The following is a 14,512-nucleotide window of genomic DNA, read 5'->3' as shown; positions in this document are numbered from 1 at the left end:
TTTTTAAAATAAATAACTTTTTATTTACTAGTTATTCAAAATATTTAACAATATATGTATAACAGTATGTTTTTCGACACTTTTAAATTTTGCTCACTGGCAATAAAAATGTTTTGTTAGTATTTTCTTATGAAAAAGTTATTTCCCAAAAGAAAAATAGCTAAATACTAAAATTAATAGTTTAAATTATTACATACTATTGAATTATAAAACATTTTTTTATTAGTTGAGTTGTTTCGAAGATTATGAGTACTAAAGCAACCAAAAATAATGAAAGTTTTCCTGTAACCGCTTTAGTTTTAAGACAAAAAAATTTTTCTTCTTTTGTTATTTTAAGCTTTCGCTAAAGCCGAACATACTTCAAACTACTTGAAACATTTTAAGATCACATAAGGTCACAATATTTCAAGATCTATTAAAGCGTAGAGGATGAAAAAATAGTAATTGAGATAAAACTAAGGTTGTGACTTTACAAATTTCCCACGACTAGTCTCGAGTCATTTCAATAATCAAAAATTTTATTACAAAAAACATACATACGGTATGTTTATGACTTATAATTCTTTTTGTTTTAAAATAATCATCATTTGTAAATCTATGTATACAGAAGTGTATAAAGATTTACAGTATAAGAAATTTTACAGTTAAGTATTCTAAAGTAGTTGCTCAACATATTATTTTTTTTTGTTTTGAAAAAGCAAGTTTAACTAATGTAGACATAGAAAAAAATAGATAAACAGATTTGTAACAGATAGAAACAACTTCTAAAAGCTATTATTGATATGATATCTAAGCATGAGTTTAAATAAACAAGTTACTCTGGTAAAGCATATTTATTAATGTAGAAAATAAAGTTCTGTTAGTGGTTCATAAAATGTTATGTCTTTTTTACTAAATAAGTAAATTATGTACAACAATAACAGCTATTATTATAAAATAAATTCTTATTTAATGCTCCGTTATATATTTTTCTTTAAAGTATTTAAAATAGTAATAAGTTTTTTAAACATACACATACATAATAATACTCATAAAAAGTAATGTCAAACATAATTAAACTAACAGAAGCAGTAAATGATAATCTACAATTCATTGATCAAAATATCAAATAAAACTATTAACAAGTTCATATAACGTTAAAACGTATAGGTATTGTGCAAATCAATCAGTGAAACTTTTTTTTAAATAGAATTAAAGAGTCTGAAATCATTGTACAAATAAAAAACTAGTAGATATGGAGCTACATAGCGAAATTTATAAATAAAAAACTAAAAGCATATTTTTTAACCGTTTAAGTGGATTACTAAAATTAAAGTGTACTCAAGGCTTTTAAAAACTCATAATGTATTACTGAAGTTTTTACAAATAATTGCCTCAGTTGTTATTATACTTTATTAAAACTATATAAAAACAACTTTTTTTTTAACTTATAGGTGGTCTAAAAATAAACAATGAATCATACGAGATTTATTAAGAAATTCTACCAGTTTTATTGAAATCCTCGTATAAAGCTATTATTATAAAAATCCGTAATTGACGTGTATTGGCATTAAGTACAACAAGTTGACAACACATAGAATAAACTGATCTCAGATTTATGTTCTTAAAAAATTCAATTATCTGACATTAGTTTTAAAACTAATTATGTTTTAAGTGAAGTTAATTTTATTACAAACAAAAGATTTTTGGGTATAATTTAACGTTTGATTTAAATTGACATGAAGTTAGATTATAATATTTATAGTGATTTAACAAATGTGAAATCTTTTGTTTTCTATGACTAATAAAGCTTTAGTTCATCATTAAAATATAGCCTCATTAGAAGACAAATATATTTAATTGCTTATGTTTAATTCATATAAGTGTTTGACTTTTTCAAGCAAATCGAACATCAAATGCATACTGTACTTTTAAAAACTATATCTTTCAAAGGGCTTTAGAAAAAGTGCTGGTATAAAATGACAACAATTATAAGTATAATTGACTATATCTAAACTTAAAAAGATAAATTTTTCTGTAAAAGATACTAGAAGGGGCAAATTCAGCAAAATTTCAAAACAAATTCTTACTTATACAGCCAAATGCTTAAACTTAAATTCGTGGTAATTTAATAAAGTTTTGGCGTGACAAATAAAAAAAACTTCTATTGTTTTTAACAAATACTGAAATTAATTATCATTTATAATAATTTTAATTATATGCACCTGTTTAAATTGTTACACTTTTCGAAAAAGATAAGTCAGGTAAGTGCATTGAAAAAAATTAAAATGTTTATTGTTTGAAAGTTTAAAGTAGGTAAACACAATAGAATACATTACAATTATTAAGAAACTTTTTTAAAATAGAACTTTACTTTAGAGACAAAAAAAATCTTAATTCCTTGTTTTTTAATTAATAAAATTATTTGTTTATCTAAGTTATAAACTACAACACAACAAAAAAAAACCGACGCTAAGTGTAATATAAAAACATTAAGTATTAGCTAGCATTGTTACAATAATAAATTACAGCTTAACAGCTTTTTTATAACAATATACTTTGCAACACACCTTTAATTTATTAAAAGTATTAAAAACGATAAAAACTTAAAAACTTGAAGTTACTTAAGTTCATTATTAGTTTAAATCGAAATGATAGTTAAAAGATATTATTTAACCTTATAAAAAATATATCTAAGTTGAAAAGGTTAGCGGTTATCAGATAAAATGAAAAAAAGAATACATAATATCACACTTTGAGTTATAATTTTGATGCTCACCTTTTCGTATCTATATAATCTGAGTAATAAACAAACATTTAAAATTTTTAATTATATTTATTGACTGAAATTTTATCGACAAGCAGTATCAGTTAAATCAGTCAATTATAGAATAGTAGGCTGCTTTTATTTTATCAAACTTATGTAATAATGCTGTCTTCCAAAACTTAACTCAATATTGTTATAGCATACATTATTTTAGCATTCTACAGACTTACATTTTTAAATATTTCTTTAATGTTTCTTATTATTTTTAATAACGTTTTGCTTTAAACTTTTTGTCTACTTAACAGATTGACAAGTGTTTTTACTAAATACAATTTAATATAAAAACTGTTAAATAATTGATCCTCTACACATTCGAAAGTCTATTTTCTAGCAAAAAGTTTTTTAGGTTTAAAAACTTGGAGTACAAATTTTTGTTTAAATTTATTGTCGTTTTATATTAGTAATTATATACAACAAGTAGTTTTGTGCAATGTAAGGTAGAAACTTATTTTGTACTTTTTTGAGGAAGTTGAAATATAAACTAACAACTGAACCCCAATAGAAAACTTCGACTATTTTTAAGTTTTGAATAAGTCAAAAACAAATTCGAATAATTGTTTGAGATTAAAAAAAAAACTTTGCTTTTAAAAAAAAAATCTAATTAAAAAACCGGATGCCAATTTATTTTCGTTATTGGTTATTTTTTGAACTGTTACCCTTATTGCAATAATACAGTTTTCGAAAACCCGATTTCTCTATGTTTAGTAATTAGATTAAAAATTAAAAATTGGCAAAAAAAGCTCGAACAGCAAAACACAAATGAATTATGTAGTTACTGTTTTTGTTTTAAATGTGTTAACCAAAAAGTAAAAACTTTTATTTTATTTTATAAATAAATATTTTGTATACATTTAGATAACAACTAACGTTTTTATTGGTTTAAAATTAGGAGTTTTATTAGTCAGGTACATTAATTGAAGTTATGTAGAAAAACAGATGTTAAACTACCTAAATATACTTTAAACAATATAACAAAAAAGCTTATTATAAACCAATTTATCATTCTTTCAAGTTACCTTTTGATGAGTTTACAATAGTAATTTCTTCTTTGCTAATCTCACAAGTCAGATCGTTAATGTTTACATAATTTTTTTAGAACTGTATAAGTGCCGTTTTAATCACTTAATTGTCAGATTATGTTTGAAACAAATAAAGATTTCACTGACGAACTTTTGTGAAATATTTGGACTTCTAGATATTGATCAAAGAATATATTTTATTTTTAATCATAACAATATCAAGTCGTAAAATTAATTTTATTTCTAATGCCCCGTAACGAAAGTTTGTTAGTTTCACTTGATAAAAAGTAAAGTTTTGTAGCTTTTTATTTTTTGATGTTATTTTTAGACAAAAATATTACTTTTAATGAATTTAACACAAATTAGGATTTTTAAAACGTGAAATGTTAATTACAAATGCTTATAAACCTTCAAGTTAACAGTTAACAAGTTTTCTAATTTAGTGTAAAGTAAAAAAAAATCATATGTATTAAATTAATAAATATATAATACAATATCAAAAACACGTTACTCTAAAACAGTTTTTAAATGTTTTCAATTGTAAAATAAAATACTACCGAACTATTGTTTTACTCTTATACTGTTTTTAATACTGTTATGTTATGTTATAAGTAGTAAATAACATCGTTATAAAACCATTTAAATCGTAAAACAGCGTTATTCACATTTCAAAAGTGCATGTTCTTAGAACTATTTTGAGAGTTTTACTCATTGATTTTATGTAAGTACTCACGATAAAAGCATTAACTTGATATACTAACTTGCTGTAAAATATCAACTTTTGACGGGTCTTCAGTTTAACACAAGCTAGTTTAATTTTTTGGTAGATTTTCAACAGTACTAAGAAATAAAGTCTTTTATAATGTCAAAGTCTAACATTAAACTATTAGTTTATTTATAACAGTACTATACTTATACAAAATAAGAAAAAAAATCTAGAAAAGACTTTTTAGATGTTTGATATTTTTGATATTGGCAGATTTTGTTGCAGCATTTCTTCCTACAAAATAGTGCCAATAAAATAGTACCAATAAGATTCCTACCCCAAAATATCACAATTATAACTTGTAACTACTAAAGTACTAAAAAAAAAGAAAGAAAAATAGTTGGACTTAATAATAAAAGCTGTTAACTTTAAAGAAAAGCGTATAGTTTATCAACAAAAAAAACTGTTATAAAAAACTCATTTTTTATAACAGTTCAAGAATAAAAATATATTTTGAAATAAGAGTTGTTTGGGTTCGCAAAATATATTAAACTATTTTCAAGGTATTTTAAAACTCATTATAGAACTTCATTACTGAAACATCATACATAAATAACCCATTGATCAGTACGAATTTTCAAATTGATGAAAGCAATTTAATATTTATGTTTGCTGGTGGTCTTAATTTAAATTATTTTAATTGATTTAATGTATTATTCTCGAATTAATATTTAATATCTGCATCGACCTTTTCATAAGAAAAAGGTTTTTAAATTAAAATACGTGCAACTTTAATTAGCACAGCTTTAAATAAAGCAAAAGTTTATTAATTAAGTTTATAGAATCCAGAGACAATATTAAAAATGTATTTTTAAATAAGAATGTTTATGAACCTAATTATGAGATTAATCTCTAAACAAAATTTCACATTTACGTTGACTTTCTAATATAAAAGTTCTTATAATAATTTACTTAGCTAAAATCGAAACAAACTCAAGCAAAAACTAAAATAAAATCTTTAATTTCTATTTTGAATAATATATACACCTTGGTTTCTCAACTTTATTTTAATAATAAACCTTTTTTATAAAAACAAAAAAAACATATGACCCTCTTAATAGGTATCGCGCCCCAGTGACCAAATCGCCAACTAGAGAAACCCTGATACACACAGTTTGTTAATTTATGAAAAGTTTTAATTAAATGAAAAACTTTATTTTATAATACTAGTAGTTGTTTATACTGCTATAATAAAAGCTATAACAGGTTTATAGTCAACTTAGAATTACAAGTTTTTGTTTAAAGTTAAATTTTTAATCTAATTAGAAAAAAAAAAGTTAAAACATTAATGGGTACTACCGACTTGAAATTGGCTTTCAAAAAGTTATAAGAAAATTAAATTGAAGTTCTCAATCAAACATTTATTTAAATAAAGCTCTACGCTCGATTAAAATTAACGTTTGGTAAATAAGTTTTACTTTTGAAGATTTGACCGATGAGTTAAATTGTCTCATTAATGTCAAAAATCTGCCATACATCATTTTTAATGTGCAACAACAATACATAAAAAGTGAAGTGTATTTCATTCTTAAGATTTTTAAACAGTTCTTTTGTAAGTATCAAGAAATGGCAACAGATAAAAGAAATATTTTTATGATAAAAATGATCGATTTTTCAAAATTCAAATCTTAAATAAATATAAGAATTTGATGAACTAGAGAAAAATATTAAAAATAATATTGACTTTAAATATAAACTTAAAATCTATGTTTGTATAGTTTCAATTTAGTCAAAGCTTATAAGACATTTCAATTTAAAATCAAGCGTACAAAGTTAAAATTTGCAAGTAGTTTTTATTTACTGCATTCTTTTATATTAAACGTTTCTCTAGCAAAAAGTCTAATTCTTGTTAACGCAGTCACTGTAAAGCTTAAACGTGTGGTATTTTAATCTTGTTTAGCGGTAAGCAAAAACAAAAGTTAGTTTTTATTAGTAAGAATTTTAATTGTATGCACCTGTTTAAAATGTTACACTGTTCGATCAGATAAGTCAAATAAGTGGATAAAAAAAAATTAATTATTTTTGTTAGAGAATGAAACAAATTTTACGAAAGTTTTCTTTTATATTAAAAAACTATTGTTTTGATCGTTTATACATGTTTTAAAACTACACTAAAAAATAAAAATAACCTTTTTAGATAAAAGCAATAATTGTAAATAAAGTTATAAAAAAAATTGAAATTACAATCGTTTTAATATTTAATTAGACTACATCAGCCTATCAGTGTTAAAGCTAGTATTAAGTGTTACGCCCATAAAACTATGTTATATTTATATGAAACATATTTATTGATATAATTTAACAATTAGGTACAATTACTTGTATATATAAAATAATAAAACATTTCTCTTTAAAAGAAAAGTTACAAAACTAACTACAAGTATATAATTATTAATATTTATCTAATTATATAAAAACTATAATTTAAACAGCTGTTTCACACATTGAAAAGTAAAATTTGTCGAGCACTATCAATATAATTTTTAATAGATACATAGATAACTTAATTGCTATTTTTATGACAAAATTAAAAGGTTAAACCCCTCAAACACTACTTAAGGTTGTTTTATGTTATTGCTTTCTACCTTATTCTAATAGCAAATTGTAACGATTAATAGTTTAATAAATCAAAATAATTTATAAGGTGGTAGTATGATCTACTAACAGACGTAATATTGTTATACAGGTGATGTTATGATAAAATATGACAAACTTGTTAGTAGTTATAAATTAAGGTTAATCACCTAATTTATTTATTAAACGCATATTTTATCAAAATAAAAGTCAATAATTTTGTTTAATACTTGAAAAATACTCTAGCCCCTTTTTATAACTAAAATATGTAAAATATTAAGTATAAAAAAAATAAAACATTTTGGATATTAAGACTTATAACAAATTTAAGAGTTCTTATTAAAAAACTTTATCTAATTACAAATTTAGCATAATAAAGTAAATTTGATTGTATATATACTTTATTTTAGAGAAAAATTAAAATGAGTTATTATTATTGAAGTTTTTTTTTTACTTTTAAATTTTACTTACAAAACATACTAAAGTTGCACACTTTTTCTATATTTTAAATCCTATTTCAAATTATGTTTTTATTAATTTTGTAATGTATAAAAGCCAATTTATACTAATGAAAATTTATTTTGTTAACTTGTTGCTAATGATAATAAAACAAAATTAGATAAGCACAAAAGTGTGAAAAAGGTCATGATAAAGATAAGATCAAACTGGATAAGAATAACAAATGGTCTAATGTCACTTTGGAGCAATTTGTTAAATAAATTACAAAATGATTAATCATAACCAAAATTTTTTTGAATATACACTTAACCTAAATTATAAAAATATATGTTCTTTTATTAAATAAGTGAGTCATTTATTTCACTTTATAATCTTGTTGTAGCTTTAAATGCAGTGAAAACTTATCTCTTAAATCAAAGTAAAATATGTTTTTAATGAAGTTGTAAATAGCTTCAAAAAGTTTTTCTTTGTGCTTTTTTAACTTTGAACAATACTCTAAGGTACGAATTAACACCATCAACAAAAGATAATTAATCCTCTTTAAGTGTACACTGTTTACAAAAACTTACTTTTTATAATTTAGTGTACAATGTAAACATTGAAAAATTAAGTTTATTTTAAACTAACAGTTTAATTTAGTTTATTTTTATTATTAGTTTTCTAAATCAAAATAAAAACAAAAACATACAACAATTATAAAAATATCAAGTAAAACTGGTGAAAATTGATCAATGTAAACCATGTAAAACATGAAAAAGTGCTTTTTAGGCTGAATATTTTACCTGACATTACTTATAAGTGAATGCATGCTTTGTTCAGGATGAAAGAGAGTGAAAAAAAATTCCTTTTTTTAAATTCTCAACTGAAAATGTAAAAAACTTTTTCAATGGGCTGTACACCTAAAGTGTGTCTTAAACCCCTAATGCCTTGTTCTTAGATTAAAGGTAAAAACACCTTTTAAGTAGTTTAATGCTAAATGATTTTACCAACTTCTAAACTTACAAAAAACATAAAAAAAACTTTGGTCTTAATTTTTTTCATTTATAATAAAGAAACTCATTTAAACAAATTAAATATAGTCATTAACAACAAAACTGTATATCATCTAAATTTATAAAGCTTAACTGTGAAAGAAGTAAATTAATAAACTCCCTTGTTTTAATTCTAATATTATAGTTATGTAAACAGCCTTTATTGAAAAAACTGTTTATTTATTGTTTTATTTTATTATTACTAAATATTAAAATATTTACATGATAAAAAAATTATGTATAATATCTCGTGAGAATTTTTTTAAGCATGTGGTGTACAACTCGATAACCGTAAGGTTCCTTTGTACACCAGGTCCTTAGACCTAACTTTTTGAGCGCTTTTTTTATCGTTCAACAAACAATACTTATTAATTTTACATTCTGGTAAAAAAAAAATTGTTAAACAAAAACACTACTTTGTGCATTTAAACTGAAAATTTAGTTAAACATGTTTCTATGTTTTGTTTTCCATTTAATTTTACATATTGCGAAAAATAAAGTATGAAGTGAAATTTTAGTTAACTTAATGTTATTTAAATATTGCAATTAAAATGTGAGAACAAAGTAAATAGTTATTTTAGGTCTAACATAACTAAACAACAAATTTATACAGAGTCAGAATTTATTTTTTATTTACATAATAAAATAAAAAATGCTACAAAACAGAATTTTAATCTTATTTTTTTAGTTTATAAGAAATTTCTAAAAATATATATAAACTATGTTTAATTCATTAAATTTTTAGTTCTTAAAACATGTTAAAAAATAAGAATTTAAGCAGATTTTATTTAATATCATAAAAAAGCTCAAGTTCAAAGTTAACAACTGATTAAATTCACGTAAATAGCTTATTTACAGATTGAACCTGGAACGCAACTGTTTTAAATAATAAAACATATATTTCATGGTTTTTCGGTATTTCACGTACAGAATAAAAATTTTAAGTTTTGCTTTTAAGTTTAGTTTTATGTTGTGTCAAAGTAAACACGTTTAGGTTATAATTAAACGCTTTTCAAAAAAAAAATTATACTAAAAATGTTTATACTTTGAAATATATTATTTATTTTAAGTTTAAGACACTTCTATTGATATTTGTAAAAAAACTTCGGAATTTAAGCGTTTAGTATGAAGACTATATACCAATATCAAGTACTGTTCTTCATTATATGTCTTTAAATATAGAGCATATTTTATTTCCCTAAATAAGGTTAGTTGTTGCTATTGCACAACTATTTTAATCATCATAGCTTCAATTAAACATAACTTTAGTAATAATGTAAAAAGCAGCAACAATTTTCAAATAAGTTTTTTACAGACATTTTTAATTTGTAATTTAAGTTGAAAAGTTTAACAATTTATTAAAAATTTTTAAAATTATTTTTCATAAGACTAATGTTTATTTTGTTATTAACAGAAACAGATTATCTCTAATCAATTGACAGTTCTAAAAAAGTAAAAAAAAAGTATTATTATACATTTGATATAAAATTAGCGTTTATATTTGTTTATATACAAAACTAATTGAAAGTCACACTTAATACAAATCTATAACACAATTATAAAACTTCTTTATATTAACTTGATAGTCAATTAACTCTTGACAATAACAAACATAAATAGAACCGTTTTAACTAGATTTTATCGTATTACCTTAAGATATGTATAAAGTATTGACACATTTACGATATTAGTTAGCATTATAAACACGGATAGAGACATTAAGTTTTTGATTGACATTTTATTTTTATTTATACGTTTGTAAGTTATTAATAACTAGACTCTTCCTTTAGCTACTGATCAATTATTACTAAATTAGTGTAGTTTTTTGTTGATAGATATTAAAAATGATCTAGAATAATTTAAGCAGTACTGAGATATTTGTAACTTAACTTAAATATCAATTTGCGGGTTCTAACTTTTACCACAAGTTATTTTTCTCGTAGTTTAATAGCAATTATTTATTAAAGTTCAAAAAGTATACAAAAATTGTACTTTTAATCATAAAGTGTCTTTGTAAACAAAACATGAATATATAACTCTGTATCATGAAAACACCAAAACTGTAATTTTATTATACAATTAGATATTAAATAAAAAAATTTAAAATTCATTTTGTTTCTCACGTAAAAGACTATTTATACTTCAATAATTTGTAAAGATATTAGTATTAGAGTTTGGAAGTTATAATTAAAGAATAATTAAATGCTTAGTTAAAGGCACTTTATAAAATAAAAACAATTTCAATGTAGAAACACTATATTGATAAAAAAATCTAATATATAACATCTTAAATTAAAAAGTTAAATTTAACTTTATTAAAGTTGTTGAGCTATTGTAAGTTTTATTGTTTTCCTTTGGATTCATTGTCTGTAAGTTTTGCTTTATTAAGCTTCTTTGTCATTGAACTTGAAATTTGAACTCAATTCGGTACGGTGAAATTTGAACATATGATGACCTTTATTTTACATAAGAACTGAACTTAATACAGATGTTGTGTTTAAACTTTTTTTTAATATTGTTTGTAAACAAATGCATTTTCAAAAGTACTTTTAAACGTTTTAAGCTTTTTGTTTGATCATATTATAATTTTATACATCTTAATTTTCCAATGTTTAACGCAAAGTATTAGTAAATTAAAGTTTAATACTGTCTTTTTGTTTTCAATAAGATTTAGTTAATATTTAAAAAGTATTATCAGAGTTTTAGGTAGAATAAACACTTCAGATATATTTCTGGTACAGCCGATAAAATGAACTTTTTTATAAATTGTCTTTTTAATATGTACTCAAGTTTGACATGGATGAAAGTGTTTTAATGTTTATAAATTTTTACAGCTTCTAAAAATGTGAAAAAATACTTTTTTTTACACAAAAACAAATTTTACAAGTGTAGGAAAAGAAGCTACTAAATATTTCAATATTTTTACTATAAAATATTTTTTTAAATAGTTATTAAGGTTTACAACACTGTCTAAAAGCAGTACTGATGCTCTTATATTTTTAAAATTAAAAAAAAATAAGCGATCAGGTTTATTTGTTAATTCCACGTTGCAGTTGTATATAATGCAATTTAGTAATATAACTTTATTTTATTTTGTGATAGTATTTACAATACACACAACACACATTAAAAAAGTGATAAATCGTCACTTTTAAAACTTGAAACAAGTTAAAGCTCGCACGACATACATGTTTTTACCTCTTAAAGTTTGTTTTCTATTTCTTTACTCAATTCGCTTTTTTCATGGATCTATTGTTAAGACTAAAGGTTTAGTAGAAGCTGAAGATAAAGACTAAAGAATGCAACATTTAATAATTTAAGTTTGTAACACCTTAGAAGAAGATTACTGTCAGACAATTAAATACACTTAACAAAATCTTAAAAAGTGTCGTTTAAAATTTCAAAAATCTAGGAAATACTTAAGTCGACTTCTTTAAAGTTTTAGTTATAGAGTCTTTGGTGTTTTTTAAACGGTTAATATTATTTTTTAACGAAATATAGTAGAAATGAAGAAAAAGTTAAGTTTTGGTAAGTAATAGTTTTAAGCAGAACTTTTCTTAAAATGTTTTGTCCAAATTCAAAAAAATGAGCTAAAATAAAGTTTTAGATTATCAATGTGGTGTAAGATTTTGTTAAACATCTAAAATACTTACACAAAAAAAGAGATATTGAAATAAAAGATGTTTTAATACTATCAATACTAATTAAAACAACCTTGTTAAAGCGTAGTATAAACTTTCTAGATGCATATGTTATTAAATCCTATTATATTTTTATCTGTCATGTTTAACATTTCAACTGTATTGAGATATTAATTTTACAAAACTTTTAATTGGTACGAGCTAAAATTGGCTTATCTAAATAGTTTAGTACAAACTTTTTGTATACTGAAGTAAATAAATAGCTTATTTTATAATTTTTATGAATGAAATCTATATCTTGATAATGCTTCGTAAACTATAGACGGTAAACATAGTCTATAGTTTAAACATAATCGGTATTTTTCAAAGCATACTATTGTATCCTGAGCTATTTTAAGGCACGCACAATAATAACTCAATTTTTTTGACCTTAATGTAAAAATGTACTTTTTAGATGTAAAATAAACCTTTAGATATATCTTAACTTTATTAGCAACTAGTATAACAGTATGAATTATATAATCTATAATTAGAAAATATTTTTTTTGCACTTGAATTAAACCACTTAAAACAATAAAAGAATATAAATAACATAACGTTATTTAAGATATTCTTAAAAAACTAATGCTGTATGACATAAAACAAAGTTCAAAAAACTTTTGTTAGGAAGTTTTTTTATTTAAATATTTGACTAGTCAATTTATAACATCACACATTGCATAATTAATTATATTAATGTGACACTACATTAATTAATATCAAAGTCAAAATTTACTAGGTAACATAAGCCATTCAAGTTAATTTGTTTATGTCTGATTTTTATACATTATAGAAAAAAAATCCTTAGCCGTTATGTGTGACACTTAGAAAACTAATTATCTTTAGTTCAAATATACAAACATTTCCTTTTAAGAGTATTGCAGGTTGCAACTATTTTAAAAACCAAGTAAAACAAAAAAAAAAAAGATTGAAGCTGTTTATAAACCTTCCTTATCTTATAAACCGGTATTTATAAAGTAATTACAAAAACAGTTTCTCAACGTGTAACTGATCTTATATAAAAAAATTGCTAATTACTTTCAGATTGCTATGTGTATCAACATACAAAAGTTATTCAAAACAAACCGTTAAAAATAAGTTTAAATAATATTTTGATCGTTTTTCTTAATTTGAATAAACAATCAGTTTACCCTTAATAAGCTGTTTTGAATACGCTATCTTTAGAACGCTTTATGAAAAGCTGTTTCCTTATACTAACTACTGTTTTTCTAAATGTATTTATCCTATCTTAAAAGCAATATAACATAAAGACCACATTAAATGCTGTCTATAAAACATATACAAAACTAAAGCATTGATTTATTACAGTTTGCATAAAAACTATTTAGCGTTCTTGTTTAATTTATTATATAGCGTTGAAATTTATAACTTTTCAACAGAAAATAATTAAACTTTTTAAGAACCCATAAAATGATACGATTTCAGTTATGCTACCATAAAATTTGATATAAAATATTAATGTTAAAAAAATTACATAGTAATAATCAACAATAACTACTAAAACTTGATAGTTCCAAATTTTTAATTTGCATAACACTTTTAAATAGTTTTTGAAAAGTGAAACTTTACATATAATATGGAATATTTAATAAACTTTTGAAATAATTTTGATTAAATCCTTAATGTTTCATAGCAAACATTAATCTATCTTACAAAAAAATTACTTTTAAAAATTTCAGTTTCTGATAATTGCAGAGTTTATTTGCAAAATAGAAATTTTTGTTAAAAAGTTGGATTAAATTGTCAAACAATACGTGCTTATATTGTTCAATTTAAAATTTTGGTTAAATATTTGTTAATAAGGATCTTATCTGTATCCGGTTTATTGTTATATGACCTTTAATAGTTTTCATAAAATTCATATACAAACATTTATTACTTTTACAAATAGAAATTAAAAACTTACTTAATTTTATGTACTGTGATATAAATAAAGATAACTTGAAAACATGTTTATTTTTGAAATAAAACTTTTAATATACAATTTGAATAATAAAACAAAAAATACAGTTCAAAATTTACTGTACGAAAGTAAAGGTAAACTAAAAATAACATTGATACATAATGTTTTAAGAATTCTAACTGCAGTTTTAGACTTAAGTATTTAAAGAACGTTAATTCAAAGTTGTGCTTTTTCACCTAAATAAATAAAAAAT

This window comes from Thalia democratica, chromosome 4 (genome assembly GCF_965202585.1).
Source record: "Thalia democratica chromosome 4, ktThaDemo2.hap1.1, whole genome shotgun sequence".
In the NCBI taxonomy this organism is placed as follows: Eukaryota; Metazoa; Chordata; class Thaliacea; order Salpida; family Salpidae; genus Thalia; species Thalia democratica.
The sequence above is the reverse complement of the archived record's forward strand: the minus strand, read 5'-3'. Positions refer to the sequence as shown.